Genomic DNA, 23,303 nt, shown 5'->3' with positions numbered 1-23,303 from the left:
GGTCGATATCCTTTTCTAAACCAAAATAAACTGTAGTATATGCAACTGGTCGACACAAACTGCGAGGGCCGTAAACTATGCAGTGCGAAAAACTCTCACACTGGAGGAACTGTAATAAATATTCCTGTGTATCCCCAGTGTGGTTATACGGATTACCTCGGAGCTAGTAATGAACGAGAAACGCGAAACACCTGAGAGCTCACGGTTGAATATCTTGCCATTCTAATTCGCTTAACTTCAGCTCACTTTTATTATTTCCTCATCGCATGAAAGTTTCGCAGCAACCGATCTCCCAGTTCACACAGCTGCGAAGTTCTCACGCTTCGAACTGAAACTCGGATTGTGAGAACATGACCACTCGTTGGGCCCAATTTATCTAAGAAGTACCGCCCACAGGGACACGAAATGCTGAGAAACTTTTCTTTGTTGTTTATTGTGCACAACTATAGCTATCCAAGGCTTCTGAATAAAATTCAGTATGCGCTCAAACGGCCTCCTAATCCTATTAGCCACCGCCAGCATGTAATAGTTAGTAAAGGAATAATGATTATCACATGTTCGTGCCTCTACTGATTTAGGGCAGAAATTAATTTTTCGTTATTTCGCGTGATTACAAATGAGCGTTTTCGTGAATAAGTGCTCGCCGTAGGTTTCGAACTTCCATTTTTTGGCGCCGTTGTTGCGACCGCATGCAGTGCAGTTTGCACACGAGAGTTTGTGCTGCTTTATATTGAAATCAAACATATGCAGAAAGTTTCTACAGTTTGGAACGAAATGAAAACGCGCTGGTCCGTGAAACAGGCTTTTTGGACAATGCCATAACTGTAGCGAATTTAGGTTTGAGATTTTATCAAATAGCAAGAAAAGTGCAAGCGACACATATTCTTGGTGTCGCTGTTGTTTTAACTTATGAAATTGGAAATTTCGAATAGCATAAAATTTTCTACACTAACTCGGCGCTCCAGTGGTAGGAATGCACCGATTCAATGGTTGGCTTTTTATCAAAGAAAGGTTTCTAGTCTTTACCCGGTTTCATTGAGATAATAGTTAGGCTATAGTGGCCGGAAACAAGGCATATGCACTTCATTATCTCATATAATAGAACATTAACGTTTGCAACTGAAATCTCCAAACCAGTTTAAATTTGTTATGAAAGGCACAGACTCAGGGCTGTCGCTTCTTAAAGACACGTGGTTATGGTGAACCGTATCAGGTTCAAGGGCATTCTGACAAAGTAGCGCAGGGGAGAGCAGCGCATTTGAAGCTTTCGGAGGAGCCAGCGCAAAAAACGACAACGGGCAAGGAAGAAGAAGCACAACATGGACAGAGGCTCTCAACTTTCAACTTAATTTCGGAAAAAAACTTTTGCAACGTAGCAAGCCACAAAGATTTATACAGCACAGCTAAAACCAACGAAACTAATTAACAGTTGAAGAAATTCTTTGACACCAGGCATGCTAATTACACCTCCCCGTGATGAACAAGCACTGCTATAATGCACTGGGATGAGGCAGATTTAACTGTATATTACGGTAATGGTAATGATGACATCAGTGACGATGACCATGTCTATGGTTATGCTGGAACCAACCACCGCCAGGCGTCAGTTGGCAGTAGCCAACAGTGCGTAATATGAGGGGAATATTTTCTCATTTAGTTTTGAGAGAACGACTGATGGCTTTAGGATGCTCGGCTCACATGTTGATTGCAAAGACGGAAAATCTCATTTACATAAAAATTGTTGTAATGACACCCAGTATTTATGATGGCCAAAATAACCTAATGCGATGTGACAAAATCCGAATTCCAGCAATAAATTTGAACGTTTGCGCAATTTGACACCTGGCTGAAGCTGCGTAGACTAAAATTAAGTGACAAGTTTTCCTGGGTTGAAACATGATATAACTGAAGAACAACGAAGCAGTGCAGAAAAACCGATAGCATAGGGCGGACAGCATAGCAACTTGACGAGTGGGTCAGTGTAAAATTACAAGCGTTAAGGTAACCAGAATTCAAGTCTTAAGTGAAAATAAAAAGGCCAAGGTAGAGTTTTAAAGCTAGTCTGTACTCCGGCATATGCACGATAGTTAATGGTTTTTACGGTTTAGCATTTTTCTTTTAATTGAAGAAAATTATTGCCCTGCAGAGTCGTCATGCATATTTTTTTCTCTTTGAGAAAGTTGCTAGCTTTCTAGTTTAATTTGTATGTAGTTTAAAATTTTATCAGTTATTTTCAAAAGAAAGCATCTTCAAGAAACAGGATGACGTAGTAAACTTTCTTCGCTTTCTCGCAAGCTTGAATACCTTTATGTATCCTCCTCCACGAGTTCGCTGAGCTTATGAATTTGCATGTAGGAATATGTGTTTAAACATAAATAAATTTTGACTCTCGTGGCGCCAGCCACCTCAGTGTTTCAAAATGGATGCTCATACTATTCATCCATTCATCCTTCTGACATAGAAGCGAATACACGAGGCGCAGATAAATCTGCTCGCGGAATTACGTCGCAAAATGCAGGTAGCTTCCACGCTATGCTTTTCATGCGTATGTCATGTATGAAGACGCCATCAGTGCCATAATTTTCATAACTCAAGCCTCACCTAGGCGTAAAAAACTACGGAGACTTCAGCAAGAGCTTACTGCGTTAGACAGAAGCCACTCTGCTTAATTGTAACGGGGCAGGAAACGCCGCCGTCTGTCAAAGCTCCCGGTCGGCAGCTAAAGAGGAGATCAAAACCAGGTATAAAACCCGTTACAATATGGTCCCAGGCATCGAGTACCTCCGTTCTACGAATGACCTTTTTCGGGTTAAGCGGCGCCGCGCTCAAGCCTGGTCACTTCGAAACGATACTAGCTAATATTCAAGTTATGGTTGCAAAGCTACAAACAGGGCACATAAAACCGTTATGCCGACCCGGCTATAATACGCATGGCTCAGCCGTTGCATGATAAAGCTGTAGTTAATATCAGCCATGATTGATTTCATTGATCGATTTCGCACGCGGTCTTTCGACAGCCGGCGTCATAGATAATTTAGAGAGTAGGCTCTAGCTTTTAGTGATAATAGCGTTTGCTCAAGGTGCTGCTAACGATGCCTCTTATTGCAGAACGCGCTTAGGTTATTCTGAATAATATATATAATCCATTATATGAAGCACTGGGTTCATCGTTTCGCGGCGGCAACAGTACCGATCGTCGCGTGTCGCTACAACGGGCATTTTCACCGAGGTGTTGAAGTTCAATGTTTTGCTAATGCATACAACTGACTACAGGAGGCTTAATTACCTTTTATTATGAATCAGCCTGCCAATTCTGGCATGCTGGAGCTAAATGGTGCTTGAAGACTGTTCTTAAAAAGGCGGAGGATGATTGAGCAAATTAGAGGCAATCACCGCTCATGGCATCCATAGAGCCAAGTTGCCTTCTCGAACACATTTACACCGTAAAATTGCCACTCATGAACCTAGGAAGCACAAGCCAATTGCCAACGCTACTTTGGTTTAAGAAGATGCCTTACGAATGGCTTTGCAGCGGCGACAAATTATTCAATTCATGAAATCAACTTATAGAAAGTACTGACGCGTTAGGAGCCTCCCTTGGTGCTTCGGCAACGTAAGGCCTGCTGAGAATAGAAAATTAGATAGAAAACATAATTGAAATGAAATGAATGAAAGGTTTTCAGACAGGGCTCTTGCTTTTGAGCAATAAGTATGGGGGGGCTCAAGGTTAAACATTTGAACCACCGGGCTGATTTTGATGAAACTTCCAGCGATTCAGGGTCCAGGCTATTAGAATATACTGTAGCAAGATTTCCGGGGAAAGTAACTTAGAGACAGCTAGCCAAAATGCCGGTCCGAGTTTCGGTCCTCCAGCCAGCGATCTCGCGCCGCGCGCTAGCGGAGCGGCGGCAGCCGCTGCTCATCTTCCTCTTTACAATCACCCCCGGGCTGAAGGCGAAGCCTTCCTGGCGAGTCAGGGAGACGACAACACACACGGGTCATAATACGGCTTCAGGCGCGACACATGAACAGTCTCGCGGCTGCGTCGGCGTTGATCTGTGGAGGGTGTCACCGGGTCGACAATGTAGTTGACCGGTGAAGTGCGCTCTACGATGCGGTAAGGTCCGTGGTAGTTGTGGAGAAGTTTGGAGGAAAGGCCAGGTGAGGTAGACGGCACGTGTAGCCAGACGAGAGATCCGGGTAGAAAACTGTCATCATTGTGGCTTGTGTCGAAACAGAATTTTTGACGCCCCTGCTCGCCGGATGTTAACGACCGAGCGAGCTGACGGCACTCTTCGGCATGCTTGGAAGCCTCCGAAATAGTGGTGCACTCAGACACGTCGGGCCGGTAAGGAAGTACTGTGTCGAGTGGTGAGGAAGGTTCTCGCCCGTAGAGGAGAAAAAACGGCGAGAAGCCGGTGGTGGTCTGCGTGGCGGTGTTGTAGGCGTAGGTGATGAACGGCAGGATCCAGTCCCAGTCGGAGTGGTCGGAAGACACGTACATCGACAGCATATCGCCCAAGGTGCGGTTAAACCGTTCCGTCAAACCGTTAGTCCGAGGATGGTAGGCCGTGGCGGTATGGTGAGTGATCTTACACTGTTTGAGAAGAGATTCCACGACCTCGGACAGAAAGACGCGCCCACGGTCGCTCAGCAGTTCCCGGGGCGCTCCATGGCGAAGAATGAAGTGATGCAAGATGAAAGAGGCAAAGTGTGGTGCCGTAGCAGCAGGAAGAGCCGCGGTTTCGGCGTAACGCGTGAGGTGGTCGACGGCTACAATAACCCAGCGGTTGCCAGCAGCAGTGTAAGGAAGGGGGCCGTAGAGGTGAATCCCAACTCTGTCAAAAGGACGGGAAGGGCAAGGGAGAGGCTGCATGTGGCCGACTGAGTGGTGAGGAGCCGGCTTGCGACGTCGACAGTCAGGGCACGAGCGGACGTATTTGCGGACGTAGGTGGACATACCGCGCCAATAATAACGGAGTCGGAGTCGCGTGTATGTTTTAAAGGCGCCGGCATGAGCAGACTGCGGGTCGTTGTGAAACAGGGCGCAGAATGTCGACCGCAGATGGGCAGGGATGACAAGCAACCACTTCCTGCCGGTAGGGACGTAGTTGCGGCGGTACAGGAGACCATCACGAATGGCGAAGTGAGCAGCCTGGCGGCGTAGGGCACGAGGCACGGGTGCCGCCGAGGAATTTGTGAGAAAACGTACAAGCGAAGATATCCAGGGGTCCTTATTTTGCTCGCTGCCCATCGTATCTGTTGAAAACGACAGCGAAGCGCAACCGGTTGGCGAGTGGCAGACAACGTCTGGTGGCAGTGGAGAGCGGGACAATGCATCGGCGTCGTTATGTTTTCAGCCGGAGCGATAGATGACACGGATATCATACTCCTGTAGGCGGAGGGCCCAGCGAGCGAGGCGGCCTGTAGGGTCTTTCAAGGAGGCCAGCCAGCACAGGGAATGATGGTCCGTGACGATATCGAAAGGGCGGCCATAAACGTAAGGGCGAAACTTTCCGATCGCCCAAACAATCGCCAAGCATTGCTTCTCGGTTACTGAGTAGTTGGATTCCGCTTTTTTCAGTGCACGGCTCGCGTAGGCAACGACATACTCGGGAAATCCTGGTTTACGTTGCGTAAGGACAGCGCCGAGGCCAACGCCACTGGCATCGGTGTGAATTTCAGTGGGAGCAGTGGGGTCGAAGTGGCGTGAAATGGGAGGCGCTGTGAGCAGCCGGCGTAAGGTGATGAAGGCATCGTCGCAGTCAGGTGACCAATCGGACAGGTTGTTGGCGCCCCGAAGAAGGTTCGTAAGTGGTGCGATGATAGAGGCAAAATTTCGGACGAAACGCCGGAAATAAGAACACAGGCCGAGAAAGCTGCGAAGTTCCTTCTGAGTCGACGGCTTGGGGAACTCAGCGACGGCAGGAAGTTGGCTGGGTCAGGAAGCACGCCGTCCTTAGAGACGACGTGACCTAAAATTGTCAGTTGGCGGGCGCCAAAGCGACACTTGTTGAGATTAACTTGGAGCCCCGCGGCAGTTAAACATGTCAACACGTGCTCCAAGCGGTGTAGGTGCGTCTCAAAATCAGGCGCGAAGACGACAATGTCGTCTAAGTAGCACAGCCACGTGGTCCACTTCAGGCCGCGTAAAATGGAGTCCATCATTCGCTCGAAAGTCGCTGGGGCATTACAAAGGCCGAAAGGCATGACGGTAAATTCGTACCGGCCATCTGGTGTAACAAAAGCCGTCTTGGCACGGTCAGCCTCCGCCACGGGGACCTGCCAATACCCCGAACGCAGGTCTAAAGAAGAAAAGAACTCCGCGCCTTGGAGGCAGTCAAGGGCGTATCGATTCGCGGCAGCGGATAAACGTCTTTGCGGGTGATCTTGTTAAGCCGCCGATAATCGACGCAAAATCGTATTGTGCCATCTTTTTTCTTCACTAGAACCACAGGAGAGGCCCATGGACTACTGGATGGTTGAATGACGCCTCGCTGAAGCATGTCGTCCACCTGAGTGTTGATAATCTGGCGTTCGGCTGCCGAAACTCGGTACGGGCGTTGACGAAGCGGCAAGTGGGCTCCGGTGTCGATCTCATGGGTCACCGTAGACGTGCGGCCGAGTCGGTTTTGAGCCACGTCGAAAGAAGAGCGAAACTGGTTCACTAGTTGAAGTAGTCGGGCGCGTTGCGGTGTGGCAAGACTGGCGTCGACGGAATCGGCAAAGGCATCGTCTGTGGCCACAGCGGGAGATACGGGCAAAGTAAGAGAATTAGTAGCAAGAGAACATATTTCGGCGCATCGTTCGGGATCGAGCAAAGAGTCGACGGGCTGAATGTGGCCAAGGCATTCGCCACGGAGAAATATGCAGGGGCTCAAAAAAGGGTTCGAGATCGGGATGAGGCTGCAGGAGTCTTGAACAGTGAGCACAGCGAATGGCAGGGGCAGACCATGTCGAGAGATGAAGACGTCGGATGGTGTAAGGAGGACGGCGCCGTCAGATGCGGTGAGGCAGGAGACAGGGACAGGAACAGATGAGCACGGGGGAATCTCGATGTCGTCAGCCACAGACAGTTTGCCCCACGAAGATGACGTATCAGGCGAGGTAGCACTGCACGGAAGAAGTTCGAGCTCGGCACGAGCGCAGTCGATGAGGGCCTCATGTTGGGAAAGAAAGTCCCAACCTAAAATACTGCCATGCGAGCACGATGAGAGAACGACGAATTCAACAGTATATAAGGAACCGTGAATGATGACCCTGGCTGTGCAGGCGGCTATAGGCGAAATTCACTGCGGATTAGCTGTATGAAGCGAAAATCCGGATAACGGCGTCGTCACTTTGCGAAGTTTGCGGCACAGTTTCTCATTCATCACAGAAACAGCAGCCCCAGTATAAACAAGCGCCAAGGCGGTGTAGCCCTCCACAAAAACATCGAGCACATTCGCTGGGGACAAACGAGGCCTTGAACTTGTCGCCGAATACGCAGTTCTTGCCTCGGGAACTGCGGCAACTAGTTTTCCTGGCGCATAGGGGAATGAGGACGCAGTGGCGAAACAGAACGGCGCCGCGGGGATGGCGAACGGCGGCGAGAATACGGGCGGCGATCGGAGGCATCAAGCTGTTCGGCAGCCGACGGACGTGGCGGGGGCTGTGGTGCCGCGTAGACGTAGGTCCTGGGGTCATCCACGGGTGGTGGCACACGGCGTCGGCACAGGCGCGCAACGTGACCAGGGACACCACATGCATAGCAAATAGGAAGGTTGTCACGGGTGCGCCAAGGGTTGACACGAGCAGGAGGTGGTCGGGTTGGAAAGGCAGGCGGCGGCGTCGGAGGATAATACGGGACAAACGGCTCGGCTCTTGGTTTTCGGACGGCGTCGGTGTATGTGAGCGGCGCTGCAGCGGGAACCGGCGGACGAACAGGTGGTAGCGCTTCGGTCACTTGCTCGCGAATCACCGTTTGTAGGGTCGGATCCTGGTTGGAGGGAGGCCCCTGCACGCCGTGAAGAAGTGACAGCTGTCGAGCCACCTCCTCACGTACAAAGTGTTTTATCTGGTCAAGCAGCGGGCTGTGAGAGGTTGTCACAGCGAGGCTGGAAAGCGAGTCAGGCTACACGGAAGGTGGTAACAACAGAATGCGCGGCTTGCGGAGCTCATCGTAGCTCTGACACAGGTTGAATACTTCGGCAACGGTGGTAGGGTTTCGGGCGATAAGCATCTGAAATGCTTCCGTTTCGATGCCTTTCAGGACATGCTTAATCCGGTCCGCCTCGGTCATAGACGAGTCTACCCTTGAACAGATGTTGATGATATCCTCGATATAACTCGTGAACGATTCTCCCTGCAGCTGGGCTGTCACTCGCAGGCGCTGTTCAGCGCGCAGCTTGCGTACTGCAGGGCGCCCAAAGATGTCTGAAAAGGCTCTTTTGAAGGCAGACCAGGTGGTAAAGTCTGCTTCATGGTTCCTGTGCAATAGGCTGGCCACGTCCGAGAGGTAAAACACCACGTTGTTCAATTTCATGGCGTCGTCCCACCGGTTGTGGCCGCTTACCCGCTCGTAAGAGGCAAGCCAATCCTCCACGTCGTGATCATCGGACCCGGTAAAAATGGCTGGGTTCCGCTGTCGGAGAGCGCCAGGGCAAACTACGGGCGTAGGCGAAAGGCAAGATGACTGGCTTGCGTCGGTGGACATGGCTGGAGCGATCGTTCTGCTGCGAAGCTCCAGGACGTTGGCCAAAGGCTGTACCCAGCACCTCCACCAAATTGTAGCAGTATTTCCGGGGAAAGTAACTTAGAGACAGCTAGCCAAAATGCCGGTCCGAGCTTCGGTCCTCCAGCCAGCGATCTCGCGCCGCGCGCTAGCGGAGCGGCGGCAGCCGCTGCTCATCTTCCTCTTTACAATACATAAAATCTAAATCCTGCATCTTGAGTGCGCGATAAGCTTTTCTCGTCGTAATAAGGTATGAAGTGTTGTCAGATTAGGAAAATTGTAATTTCAAAGATACGTGCGATTTCTTCACTATTTCGGCATAGCTGACTCTAGGGAAGCCCCTGGTAAAAGACAGGGGAAGCGATCCTAGTAGTGTGCCCTAGTTTGCTCAATACTGAACAACTTATGAGCAATACTGTCCGTTCCGTTGTAACTGCTATTCAAATGTTGGATTTTCTTGTAGCAGAAAGTGAGCAATTGAGCATAAGAGGCATCTTATTTTGTTCTCCACAAGTTGCCGCTCCATTGCGCACAATCAAACTAGACTTTGTCTTTGCAGCCTGAAAAGTAGCATTTTTTTTTTAAATGCGTAGTTTCTCCGCAAATGCTGCAGTAATCAAAAAACGACTGCAAAAGATCCGAGCACTTATAATTCTGTTTGACTGAATTGAGCAACAGTTAAACGCACTTGCTGCCGAGGTAGCACCTGCTTCTTAGATGCGTGCTGCTTCGCGGCAATGGTTTCTAGTTTGAATGGATTATATTCTTCATGATCTTACACTCTGGATCACTTTTTCTCACGCTCGGAAACTGAGGGATAAAAAGGTCATAAGTAAATATGAGAGAAGCATGCTGCGATATATATATATGCTCTATTATGGTGAACAAAGGTTGTAAATTCCTCTTAAAAGCCCGCAAGCTGCGTTCGCACTTGTCACAAATTTAGTTCTCCGTTGCCTACCAAATTTGGTTCGTAAATTGCGACGTTTCTATTAATGTTTTTGTCGCGCTTTTCCTACAGGCATGAGAGATGTCTCAACAGCAACAGACCAGAAAGGACCAAAGGAAAAGAATGAACCACGACACGTCTGTTTCCGGCACCGAAGCTCGTTGTAAACGAATTTTGTGTTCAATGCCGTCGACACCTGGCGCGCCGCGGTTCCGAGGAAAACTCTCGATTTTCTACACGTCTAGTGCACAGATCACGACTAAACTAGCAGGACGGCTTCATTAATATTATAAGAGACTAGTATATCACAAACCGAGAAATAATATTTTTAATCGAAATGACATTTCTTGCGCTGCATCCCTGTCTAGTTTGGTTTTGGTTTTGGGATTTAACGTCCCAAAGCAACTAAGGCTGTGAGAGACGCCGTAGTGAACGGCTCCGGAAATGTCGAACACCTGGGGTTCTTAAAGTAGCGTGCACTGACATCGCACAGTAGACGAGCCTCTACAATTTGGCCTCCATCGAAATTCGACCGCCGGGGCTGCAATCGAACCCTCGTCTTTCGTGTCAGCAGCCCAGTGCCGTAACCACTGAGCCACCGCACCTAGAACGCTATAAACCTTCGAAGGTGGTCTCTCGCTCTCAACTCTCGCGACATTGGCGGCTTCATAGAAGCCCTAAGCACCATTCTACACAGATGAGAGTAAGGCTTTACGGTCTGAACAGTTGCACAACTAATTTGCTTGGGTACAAAATACATCAGTACATGTTTTCAGTGCACTTTTGAACACATGTGTGTGGCAGTATGTATACGCAATAAGCCGCCGCGGTGGCTCAGTGGCTATGGTGCTCGGCTGCTGACCCAAAGGACGCGGGTTAGATCCCGGCCGCGGCGGCTGGAATTTCTTTGGAGGAGAAATTCTAAAGGCCCGTGTACTGTGCGATGTCAGTGCACGTTAAAGAACCCCAGGTGGTCGAAATTTCCGGAGCCCTCCACTACGGCGTCTCTCATAGCCTTAGTCGCTTTGGGACGTTAAACCCCATAAACCAAACCAAACCTGTATACGCAATAAGTATGACACTGCAGTACCTTGTTAAAGATTGAGCCGTCTTTTACGCGGCGCCGCATGTGGTCGAATATGTACTTTGGCTCGTAGTAGGCTGCTTCACAGGCCGCACTAGTCAGTAATTTGACGTTTTGATTTAGCAAAACAAGAGCTAGTTATAACGGCATAATTCGAATAAAGGTCCTGACATTAGCGCCTAATGAAGCTGAGCAAAACCATGAGCCAGAAAATTGAATAACGAGTGCTCATTCGCCTTCTAGATTTGTTGGCCCAATAAGGAGAAAAGAATTTGGTCTTAGGGCTCGTAGAGTGGCCACTCTGCCGAACTTAAAAAAATACTCTCGTGGTATACTAACCTGGGAAATAAAAGAATGCGAATTCACGAGCTTAGTTTCAGATAAACGAAAAGACGGCTCGCATTTATTACCAAAAGCAAAAAGTTAGAGAACTAATCGCTTACGGTAGCATTCCAATATATCTATGAACAAATCTTTATTTTATTTCTTTTTGTTTTCTTCCTAGTTCCACTTCTCTTATTTACTTTGGCTGCTTTTGTGCACAGAAGAGCGGATGGAGAAAAGCGGGAAGAAAATAAATTAAAAGGAAACAGACGAACAAATGTCTACATTTTTAAAGAGAACTATGGAATCCAAGTGCAATCAGCTGGTATTGAAAATCTGACAGTTATCTCTGTAGCTTCCTTTTTTCTTTGTCCCTAGCTGAAACGCACAGGCACCTTCATTCAAGAGTAATTTGCCGGGTAAGAAGTTTTTCTTACACTGCAGGTCGAATGAAAGAGGAAATGTTGTAGGACCCATGATTGTACCCGCATTGCGCAAGCAGTAGCGTGCAAAGCATTAATCGAGGACAAAATGACTGTCTAAGGTTTGCACAAGAAAGGCACAGTGCAGGGATTCTGCCTTGTCACCTGCTGAAGTGCGGTGAAAGGTGTACTTTATTTTTCTGCCGTCCATTTCCTGCATGTTCTCAGGCCTGGAGGCAATGAGGACATTATTGGATTTATACGTCACAGCTGCATTGTAGACCAAAGTCAATTAGGAAAGTAGAAACGGCCAGGATGCTTCGCTAACTTCTTTGGGCCCATCCTTCTTTCTACTTTTGTCGTCCCAAGAGGAGCAGGGGTGGGCGCAGTGATGTTCATCGTGGGTTCTTTGATTCGCTTAGATTGCGTATGACAGAAAATGAAGTTGAGCCTTAGCGACAAACTCGGTAGCCGAGGGACGTCCTTGTCGTCCAAGCGAAGACCTTGGAAACAGTTACTTCTTTGTTCTCTCTTATTTTTTTGCGCAAACTTCTTGTCTTTGTTTGTCATTCGCCTCTCGTTCTCGAATGCTAGGCTGTAAATCTAACGAAAATAAAAACTGCGCTATCCTAAACGATCAAAAGTTGTACTATAAATTTCGCATATCTAGAGAGAAATGAGATATTGGCCTACCCCTTGTTGATTCTAGGCGCGTGCTTGGACTTGTAACCATACTTTTCTTAAAATGGTTTTTGTTTGCGTCTTGCGCAGTAACTGGGCCGCCGGATCTAATCAACATCCGAAAGTGAATTTGTAGGGTTGCCGTTGTAGGTTTTTGGTCTATCTCAGCTTCAGGAATGTTTCGGTCGACATCCTTCATGTCTTTACTCAGCGGGAGGCAGTTTACAGTGGCGGTTAAACGCAGCACTGATAAAAAACTGAAAACAAACTTAGTAATACCTCCTGTATTAAATTCTGCAATGCTTCTATCTCGTTAAAGTTTCTATCATTTCGCAAAGGGAAAGAAACTTGGGTTAAATGTGCTCACAGTGCCTTCCGTGGTGTCTTCTCAACACTTAACCATAGACGAGCTTCCTCATCCTTGGTTTAGACGTGCTGTGTTAAAACGCCTTCAGGCCCTGCTGCCATGCTATCAAATATGCCGTATAGAAAATGCAATGACATTCTTGTGAACAGAGGGTAAATATAGCTGATTCTCAAAATCATTTGCCTAACCTTTTAGGCATGCATTCACACGTACCACTAAAAAAGAAATCTGTTGCAAATCCACATCCCTGCATTTTTTGGCAACTGTCAAAGTGCTCCTAGATTTGTATTTTTGTATACTTGTTTTCAAAGCGTTATATGTGGTTAAATATTAAAAAAAAAACGAACTATTAGGGCCCTCATGGGCGAAAAGAATACCTGCCTTCTTGGTGTATGTGATTACTGAGATTATATAAGATTATGTAGACTAGTTGAACAAAGCTATGGATTTGGTCTCGGCAACATCAGCAAACCTAGGGGCCTTAAAGCTATTACCGTTCATTCGCCTGAAAAGCGGCGCATTCAACATAGATGATATAGAACGGGCAATAATCTTTAAAGACTACCTGCAGAAAGTGTTATAATTGCTTCATACTATAAGTGTCATGAGAGCAAAGGATGAGAGTGAACTCCAGAAGTTCGTCAAAAAATTTTTACATGACGTGATCTTCTAAAACACGCTCCAAAAGTTCGACTAAGAATTCACTAAGGCATGTTGCTCACAGAGTGTCATTTATCCCAAAGGGCAGCGATATTATGAGAACCAGTTTATATGTTCTTCCTCTCCTTATGAGTATTAAATCTTTTATGATGCACAGCGCTGCTGTAAAGAATAGAAAAGGACAGATGTCGATGGCTATTCTAAACATTGAGGCTTACCACAAGGAAGTGGTTCTCTCGAGGTAAGTAGGCGTATCCTCGTCCTTCTTATGGGCGGTTATCAGAGCACTTGTCAGGAATTTTACGTGGGAAAATTTATGGTGGTCAGCACAAATGTCAAGGGGGTTAGCACACACCAGGGTAAGTCATTTTTACGCTCGTGCATATAGAGGGAGAATAATAAGCAATAGCATGTCCAAACACTGCGTCATCATTTGAGAAACGAACTGAAAAGTATTGTATGCATTTCACGACACATTGGTGTCATGTACTTGCGCGAAACGTTATGTTTGTTTTCTCATGTTTGTTCTTTCATCGTTGCTGGCTCTTTTACATCTCACTTACATAAAATGAATGCCGTCATCCCCGCGTCTCGCCTCTTTCTCTATCGCTTTCAATCGGACCCTTCCTGTTCCAATTGCCCCTGTATCTATGCGGACCTGGCCCATTGCCTCTTATATTGCCCGGCTGTTCAGCAGTCGGGTTCCTACCCCCAACATTCTCTATTCATTACCACCTGGCTCGACTGGCTTGGCGCTGAAGGGGAGGAAGAAAACCGACTTCTGGTCTCCCAGGCGGTCGACATGCTCGGCCTGTAAATTATGGTCGAATAAAGGTCTTCTACTACTACTACTATGTCTTACATCTCAGTTTTACATATCGCTCCTTTATATATCAGTATCTATGACGTTCGAGATAGCATTTGATACATTTTTTGTCTTATCTTGAAAGGAATAAGTTATCTTTAAGCCGAGCGTTGCTGATAGGGGTGGTGATTTTATCTTCGACGACCAATGAGCATATTTGCTGTCTATTGTGTTCAATTCGTTCGGGAGAATTGATTCGTACACAAACCGGATTGATTTCTACGCCATCGTTTGCTGTTCGGTGCGTCCGTATCGTCACCCCGCAACGTGACATTAGGTTACGACAAAATTAGTCTCTTGTCGGTAACATTTGTCTAGCATCTTGCTCTGCCATATCTCGAAGTCAGGAAAGCCGCTTTGAATTAATTTGGTATATTTGGTTTATTAGGGTTTAACGTCCCAAAGCGACTCAGGCTATGAGAGATGCCGCGGTGAAGGGCTGCGGAAATTTCGACCACTAGGGGTTCTTTAACGTGCACTGACACCGCACACTAGACGCGCCTCAAGGATATCGCCTGCATCGAAATTCGGTCGCCGAGGCCGAGATCGAACCCGCGTCTTTCGGGCCAGCAGCCGAGCGCCGTAACCACTGAGCCACCGCGGTGGGGTACCTTATATTAATGAAGCACAGTTTAAGCTAACTTACTGACAGTAATATGCGGCTTAGCAAGGGGACACTAGTTTAAAGAACATACTTCTATTAGTAGCGTGCAATATCAGCGAAGAAAGTTATTTACCGAAGCAATGCTGCAAGTTATACCCCTCCAAGATCTACCACCCTTTATGTTGTTTAACTCGCAGGCCACCGGTGTACAAGTCCCCAATGCCAGATATCTGCTAACACCCTTTATACTTGAAAGCACTGAAGCGATCCTTATACTGAGCGTGCAAGAAAAATGACTGCAAAATACTTTGAACAGAAAAGTTACAAACATGGAGTACTAACAGGCCTTGCAGCAGGTCCCATTAAAGTGTGCACACAAGCTTCACTTCCCAGTTCCCTGACCAGGGTCGTCGCCACGCAAAATGTGACGGCGCAAGGAGGTCAAAAAGTAGTGTTTTTCATGGAAAGCGTCCATGGTCGAACACTAAAGCTCTGGTTATCATTCATGGTGATTACTCTGTCGTGAACAAACTAATAAGCTACGGCTACAACGACATTAACATTTCAGTAACTGTGCTGCTCATGTGTCAGCTAACGTGCTGTGAATGGCGTATCTATTTTAGTGACGTGTAGACTGCTGATTCCTGCCCTGCAAAATTAGGCTGCGCACTTCATTCGCGATCCGCGCGAGCCCATCTTCGGTTCTTCGGTTCGGCGCGAGCCCAGTTCGGCGGCAGTGCGCTAACCACACCTGTCTAAGGAACGTTCTCTGCTCTCTGCTTTTGCAGATTTTCTGCACGCCGCATCCTGCGCTACCTCGCGACGAAAACCCGTTCGCCGTGTTCCAGACAGATAGCATTCTGGAAGCAAGATCATCGTTTGCAACGCCATACCTACGTCACGGAAATCTACAGGGGAAGAGGCTATCAGCGCTTCCGGGGCCATTCACGGCATAAAAAGGCATCCGCAACGAGCCCACCACGCAGTTCGGCGGCAGTGCGCTAACCACACCTGTCTAAGGAACGTTCTCTGCTCTCTGCTTTTGCAGGTGAGAATTCCAGTGTGCAACTGTTTCTACCTGATGTATTTTGTCTGTTATTGTGGTGCACTGCTGCCGAATACTGCCCTTGCTGCATGATGTGTTAGAATGGGGAAGGGGAACGTGAAAAACGCTGGAAAAGAGTGTGAAAAGGAAACCACAGATATGAAGGAGCTGCAAGAGTTGGTAACCGCATTTGAAAATTTTAAGCGTGATTTCAGGGCTGAAATGGGCGAGCTAAAAGACAGCGTTTCATTCTGCACTGATGTTTGCACCGAAGTGAAGAACACGGCCGATGAAATAAAGCAGCTCAGGCAAGAAATGCAAGAAATGTTCAGACAGAACCAGGAACTGAAGGCAGAAAACGAACGCTTAGCGCGCAAATGTGAAGACCTTGAGCAATATCAACGATTGAACAACCTAGAAATCAAAGGTGTTTCCTCCGGAACTGATCCCCTCACTGTGGTTCAAAAGATAGGTGACCATGTTGGTGAAAAAGTTGATACTGCTGATATCGATGCATGCCACTGGGTTCGTACGCAGAATTCAGATGTGCAAAACATCATCGTGCGGTTTGTGCGCAGAAGAAAGCGAAATGACATTCTGAACAAATGCAGAAAAAAAAAGAGTTGATACCACTGTGCTGGGTGATGAAACGGGAAAACCAATTTTTGTCAATGAACACCTAACTCAGGCAAACAAGGTACTGCTTTCTGCTGCAATCAAGAAAAAGTGAAAAACGGTTGGAAGTTCGTTTGGACTGCAGGCGGAAAAATACTTGCCCGTAATGAAGAACATGGGTCGGCTATTCAAATCGCTAGTCACGCGGACCTGGCCCTGATTACTGCATAAGAGTAGCAAGCTAAACACCAGCAAACACACCAGCACACCACAGGTTAAGCATGTATAGCTACTATAGCACCCAGGAATTCAATAACCATCACAGCAACAGAGATAGTACTTTTTCCGCAATGCATGTGAACATTCGAAGTATTAAAAAAAAGAGTGACGATATAAATACGTTCCTCGAACCGTTCAAAATAAATTATGACATCCTGGCCTTTTCCGAGACATGCATTACAACTCCTGATGATGCACCACTTTTCTCCGGCTACATTCCTCGGCATGTATATCGCGAACACAAGAGAGGCAGAGGAATCTCTGTTTATTTTAAGGAAACACTCACGTATGAAATATTACAAAAATTATCATTTATATCACCAGATATTGAATGCCTAGGAGCACGAGTTGGGAAGTTTGTGATCTTAGTTGTGTATCGTCCTCCAATGGGGCACAAAAGAAACGTCTTGCAATTTCTTGACACGTTTTTTTCCTTTGTTGGTGCAAAACAATATTCATGCGTTATTCTTGGAGATATAAACATAGACCTTTCTTCCAATGACTTGCACGCCAGCGAACTAAAGACTCTTCTTTCTACATACGATTCCGAAAACAGCATACGCATGCCAACAAGAATAACCACACAGAGTGCAACACTGTTAGACGTATGCGTAACAAATTTAGAACCTCATGAATTTTATTCTGGAGTGCTCTCATCTGACTTGAGCGACCACTTGCCATTATTTTTTATTGCGGTATCCCAAAAGAAAACCAGGAAAGACCCGGATGCGCTGCTTCATACGCGTCGAAAAATCACTGATGAAACTCTGCAGCGCTTTGCTCGTCTGATAGAAAGAGTTGACTGGAGTGAAATCTATAAACAAAAAGACGCTAACAAAGCCTTCGATATATTCTTCACCTTGTTACGTTCCTCGTATGATGTGGCATTTCCAGAAGAAAACGTCATTTCTCGTAGAAAGAAAAAATTCCGAAAACCATGGATGAATTCACTTCTTTACAGCCGCATAAAAAAAAGGACCAAATGTACCACGAATTTTTGCACAAAAGAGACCCAGGTTTATTTTTGAAATTTAAAAAGTACCGGAACGCACTAACATCCGATCTGAAGAAAGCTAAGGCAGAATACTTCCATAGTAAATTCGATAGCATAAGAGAAAATCCTAGAAAGGTGTGGGATGCAGTAAATACACTCACTGGAAAAACTAAAAAGTGTTTAAATATTACTGAAATCACCACTGATGGCAAGATTGTGCGCGGTGATGCTCTCGCCAATGCTATGAACATGCATTTTATTAAAGTAGGTTCGAATGCCTTTACAACAAAGAATTGCACTGATCAGTTAGTATCGACCATAGCACCGTTATGCGAGTCAATTTATATGCGCCCAACAACTCCTCACGAAGTAGAAATGTTAATAAACAAGCATAAAAATAATGCTGCTGCTGGAATCGATGTCATCGGCCCGATTGAGTTGAAGTATATATCCGCTGTGATATCCGTTAGTTTGGCCTTTATTATAAATCTTACGTTGTCCACAGGAGTCTTTCCACAAAAGTTAAAGGTAGCAAGAGTCACCCCTATATATAAAGGCGCGGGCCCTGAAAACTTAGCAAATTACCGCCCTATATCCGTCCTGCCAACGCTTTCAAAAATTTTTGAAGGTGTCATTTATAACCGATTAGTGTCATTTTTTGATAAACATAACATTATTACACAAAGTCAATATGGTTTTCGAAAAGGAAAATCAACGGAGCAGGCTTTGTTATACATTAAGGATAAAATAATTTCTAACATTGAGGATCGAAAATACACTGTAGGACTTTTTCTCGATATTAAAAAGGCGTTCGATTCTATCCAATACAACATCTTACTACACAAATTATCTATGTACGGTGTACGTGGTGTTGCCCTGCAACTTCTATCTTCTTATCGTTATGATCGATATCAAATGGTACTCATTAATGGCTCAAGTTCATCACAGTTAAAACTAACTCAGGGTGTCCCACAGGGATCGATATTAGGACCGTTGCTCTTCCTCGCGTATATTAATGATATTGTGAAAATACCTGAATCACCAGAGATCATTATGTATGCAGATGACACTAATATTTTTTTCACATCGCATGAGATAACAGCACTCGAAACCAAAGTAAATAACTACCTAGTGCACTTGTCCAGCTGGCTGAAGGAAAATATGCTAGAACTGAATTCAAAAAAGACAACATTTATCGTATTTCGCCCAGTTAACAAACCACTGCACAAAAGAATAACACTTAAGTTTGATGACCAATGTCTTTCCTTGGTTAAAGAACAAAAATTCCTTGGCGTATGGTTCCAGGAAGAATTGTCATGGACGCCACATGTGAATCATCTAACAAATGAACTAGCACGAACCGTAGGATGTTTATACAAAGTAGGGCACATAATTCCTCTATGGCTAAAACAATTGTTGTACAACTCCCTGTTCTATTCAGAACTAATATATGGGATGATGGTGTGGGGAACCACAACAAAGGCTAATTACAATAAGCTCATAATACTGCAGAAAAAGATATTACGTTGTTATGAAAATTATTATGGACGTTACCAGCTCCTACAAACTTCTCCTTTGTTCTTAAAATATAAAATGCTGAGGGCTGACCAGCTATACTACTATAAACTACTTCAGTTCGTACAACTCCGGAAGTTGCACATTTGCGACAGGGAAGAAAAATCCACTTATCCTTTCCGACACAATAAAAGACGCATACCAAAAACTACAACCAATTACGATAAACAAACAGTTCCTTATCAAATGGCTTCGATTCTTAATAAACTTGAAAGTAACTTGTATTTCGCATCTAATATTAGCACATTCAAAAAGCGCATTAAAGATGTCCTAATAATATCAGGTGTTTTGTACGGGGAGTGACGAGTACATATGACATGCATACACAGGATGTATCCTTCTCTTCTACTATGGTTTTTCACTTTATTTTTGTTATAAGTGTCCTTCAATGTATTGTCTCCTGAACAAAATCTCTGTATAATATCCTTGCATTTTTTTGTACTTATCATACTGTGTTAATGTTGTGATTATAATGGCATAATTTACCCTCATTTGTTTTAATTATGTGACTTACCTTCTTGTTATGCTCAAATTTGTATTGCACTTCCGTCGACTGCAGAGGGACAGAGGCCTCGTCAGGCGCCACAGCCTTTAGCCTCTGCCCCTGCAGCACATGCTGTAACTGCTCTGATGAAATAAATCTTTTCAATCAATCAATCAAATGCATTACCTACTAATCATTTTGCAGCCACTAGTGGTGTCCAGCCTGTAACTTACTAGTGTTATTTTCACTCGTAGTTGAGAGAAAACCTAATAATGCGGCCAAATGCTGCCTGAGTTCCTTGACTGTTATGGAATACTATTCATACGTGCCGAAAAATCTCGCTTATAAATTTTCTCTGCTGCTTGTGCTTACATGTTGCCATGGCCATCGGCAGTAATGCCATGACCATCGGCAGCCAGTAATAAGCGCGCGGCGTTATTACTGGCAAATAACACTGTGCGGGATGTTTGCTCACTGGGCTTTGCAGGCTCTCTCAGTGCGGTTTCGGATTACAGACATAGTTCTGGTAGAGTGAGACAATGCACACAGACCTTTTTTTCAGAAAAGATAGGAGCGTGCTCTGGCATAAAAGGAAATGCCAGGAAGAAATGTGCCGGCTTAGAAACCTTCCCTAAAGCTGCTAATTTATTCTTTTTTGACTAAGCTTTATTTAACTTCAGCTCTTTATGCCTCTTTTATAGCAAAAGGGCAAATCTCGGGTCAAACTGGGACACGGGAAATTGTTTCAAGGCATAAGCCGAGAATGCCTGTTTTAGGTTTGTTGCCTCAAACATGCCTGCATATATTTCTTCGGAACTGTGGTCGCGCAAATCATCGGTCATGACATATGACATTCTTCCGGGTCATGACATATGAAAGCTGAGCTACTGTTAATGAGACAATGTAAGTGAACTACAGGCCAGCCGCTGGGGCCTAAAACCCTAAATCTCTTTCTTACAATACCCCCTGGGTGAAAAGGCGCCATCCTGGCGGCCTAAGGGCACGAGACGATAGCTGGGTTGTAGTTGGGCTTCAGGCGGTGTAAGTGCACAATTTCACGGCCGCGGCGGCGATGATAAGACGAAGGCGTGATGGGCTCCACGAAATAATTAACTGGGGATGTCTGCTGAACAACGTAATAGGGGCCTTGGTATTTGCTCCGCAGCTTTGTAGACTGCCCTGAGCTCGAGGAGGGCATCCACAGCCAGACCAAGGATTGAAAAAATAAGACGGAGGCAGACCAGGAGAAGTGACGCGGGCGCTTTTCTGACGGTCCTGGTTGTGAGAAGTTAAGGAACGGTCGAGTTGACGGCATTCTTCGGCATGCGCATCGGCTTGAGAGACGGTTGTAAATTCTGACGATTCAGGGCAGTAAGGGAGTATGGTGTCCCTGATGGAGGTCCGCTCTCGAGGTGGCGAAGGTATTGAGTTTAAATGAAATGCGCGAGTGCTTGTGTAAACGTGACAAGGCAGGAAAAGGGGCGGAGAAATCTTTGCTAACTTTGCGTGAGAAACCTTTGCGTAGTGACTACTTCTCTGCCTTTACGCTTCACTTCGGCTGAATTTCTAATGCCAACAGAAACACGTTCCGGCTATTGAGACTCTTCAGGCAGTCGAACCTGCTTTCTTGACATTCATTCATAACTTCCCCGAAAAGCTGGTTCTGTTTCTTTACACTGCTTGTTGTACTAGCCTAGTTCTCCCAGTTTCTTATTGTGGGCGCCGCTGTCATCGTCACATCGTCTGCATGCCCCAGTCCACCCCCGCAAAACTGAAAACTGAGCATATGTAAAGAGCTGCCGGCTCGCTGGCACGGCCATACTACACTTCGCCTCAACCCACCAGCGAATATTAAATTTAGCAGGTGAATTCGTACTGGAGGCGCTAACAAGCCCAGTGATGTATCGTGCACATTCCTTATGCCAACAATGGGCCTCTTCGATTAACCGCGCTCGGGCAGCCCGCTGGCGGCCCGCCAGTTCGTCTCTGACAGGAAAACGCATCATGGTCACGTGGGCTGGCGGCCACCGGAACCAGCCGGCCGGCAATCACGGCGGCAAGCAACACGCGGATCACGGAGGGCAGATGCTGCGTCTCATTGCTACGCACCCGTACGGTAGAAATAGGCTACTTAGTATCGAAAACACCGACTTGCAGTTATTGAGGGCTGCGTGCCGCAGACTGCAGAACAAGCAGCTGATCAAGCTCACACTCGTATACATCGGCGACTACAACGCGAGCGTGTGCCTTCGGTGCACAGTGTGCTGTGTAAGCTTCAAGAAATCCTCAAAAGCATGCGATGAGCAATCGAAATCTAACGTGTTTCAGTCGACACCACATAGGACGTAAAAACTGCCCGTGCGTTGTTTTTGAAACGACAAGCCGTACTCTCGGATTATTGCGTGTTTGCTTACTACGCAGTAAGTATATTTCACTGGTATGACCGCCTACGATCGACCCTGCTTGGTCATTGACTCTGCTGTGGCCGTTGATATTTCTACGCTCGTAACCTGCTTCCTGTAAGCTTTAAGCAGAAAAGAATCAGGATACGTTTCGTTCAACTGCAGTCTGTCGGCTGCCGGCTTTTGCTGCGGGCAAGGAATGCACGCATAATCTCGACAAAAGCGCATTTGAACGTCCATCTAGAACAAGCGGGTGCACTGTATAAATTTAGCTGAGTATCGTATCTGTAATAATACAGCATTATAGCAGAGAGCTGGCACTGGAATGAAAGGCGCTACAATAAAGCCCTGCGTGTCGGCGCCTCACGTTCCTAGTGTGTTTGCATGACGATCAGCGCTAAGAGCTCATTTTTATCTTTTTTTTAAGGAGCCAAACACGAGGAGATGCATGCCTGCGGTACTTCTCAGATATTTTGAGCATATGTGGCAGAAGGCCCGAGCATGAAGCTATACAACAGTTGGCGACGACAGAATCATCACTTGGTCGGCTGCTGTAATGGCGACAACTGTGTGGCCACATATATGCCCGCAGAGATGACTTGAGCAATGTGCTCGTGAGGGCTTTCAATAAAGGACATGTTCCAGTCAAGCATTTCCAAAGCATATATCCACTTTTGCACTGCGCCAAACGCAATGAAGACCATACGCTCCCGTATCGCGCTCAACCAACACTTCGTAAAACTCGTTCAGCACATGCATATATGCGCTCGTCTGAACGTGTACTAGGATCTAGAATCCGGCTGCTCTCGTGAAAGGCCTCGAACACCATCGCAATATCAGCCGGGTGCACGAAATTAACAGCCGAAATATTTTGTGAATCACAAGTATGCTATCGTATTATGAAGCGAGCAATTGTGCTTGCGAGGTGGTGAGACGATCGAAATATGATCGCGCATACGCACGCAAAACATATCAATAACAGCGAGAACTACCGCAAAAGGTGCCATTGCAGGTGACACAGTCGATACGCACCGTGGCCTAGTTGAAACAAACGCCTGCATCGCGGAAAACATCGCATGAAGAACCGCGGTCCCTCTAGTCCATATAAAAATGGCCGCGCGAGCTTCCCGCTACAATACACCTCTCTGTCGTCTGCTAGCTGCCCGAGCGCTGCCAGCACAAAATCGTCCTGGCGAGTCTGGCCGCCGGCTGGCAGCCCGAAACCGCCTAGCCAGAGAAA

This window comes from Amblyomma mixtum, chromosome 4 (assembly GCF_055824585.1).
Source record: "Amblyomma mixtum isolate Tamu chromosome 4, ASM5582458v1, whole genome shotgun sequence".
Taxonomy (NCBI): Eukaryota; Metazoa; Arthropoda; class Arachnida; order Ixodida; family Ixodidae; genus Amblyomma; species Amblyomma mixtum.
Note: the sequence above shows the minus strand (reverse complement) of the source record.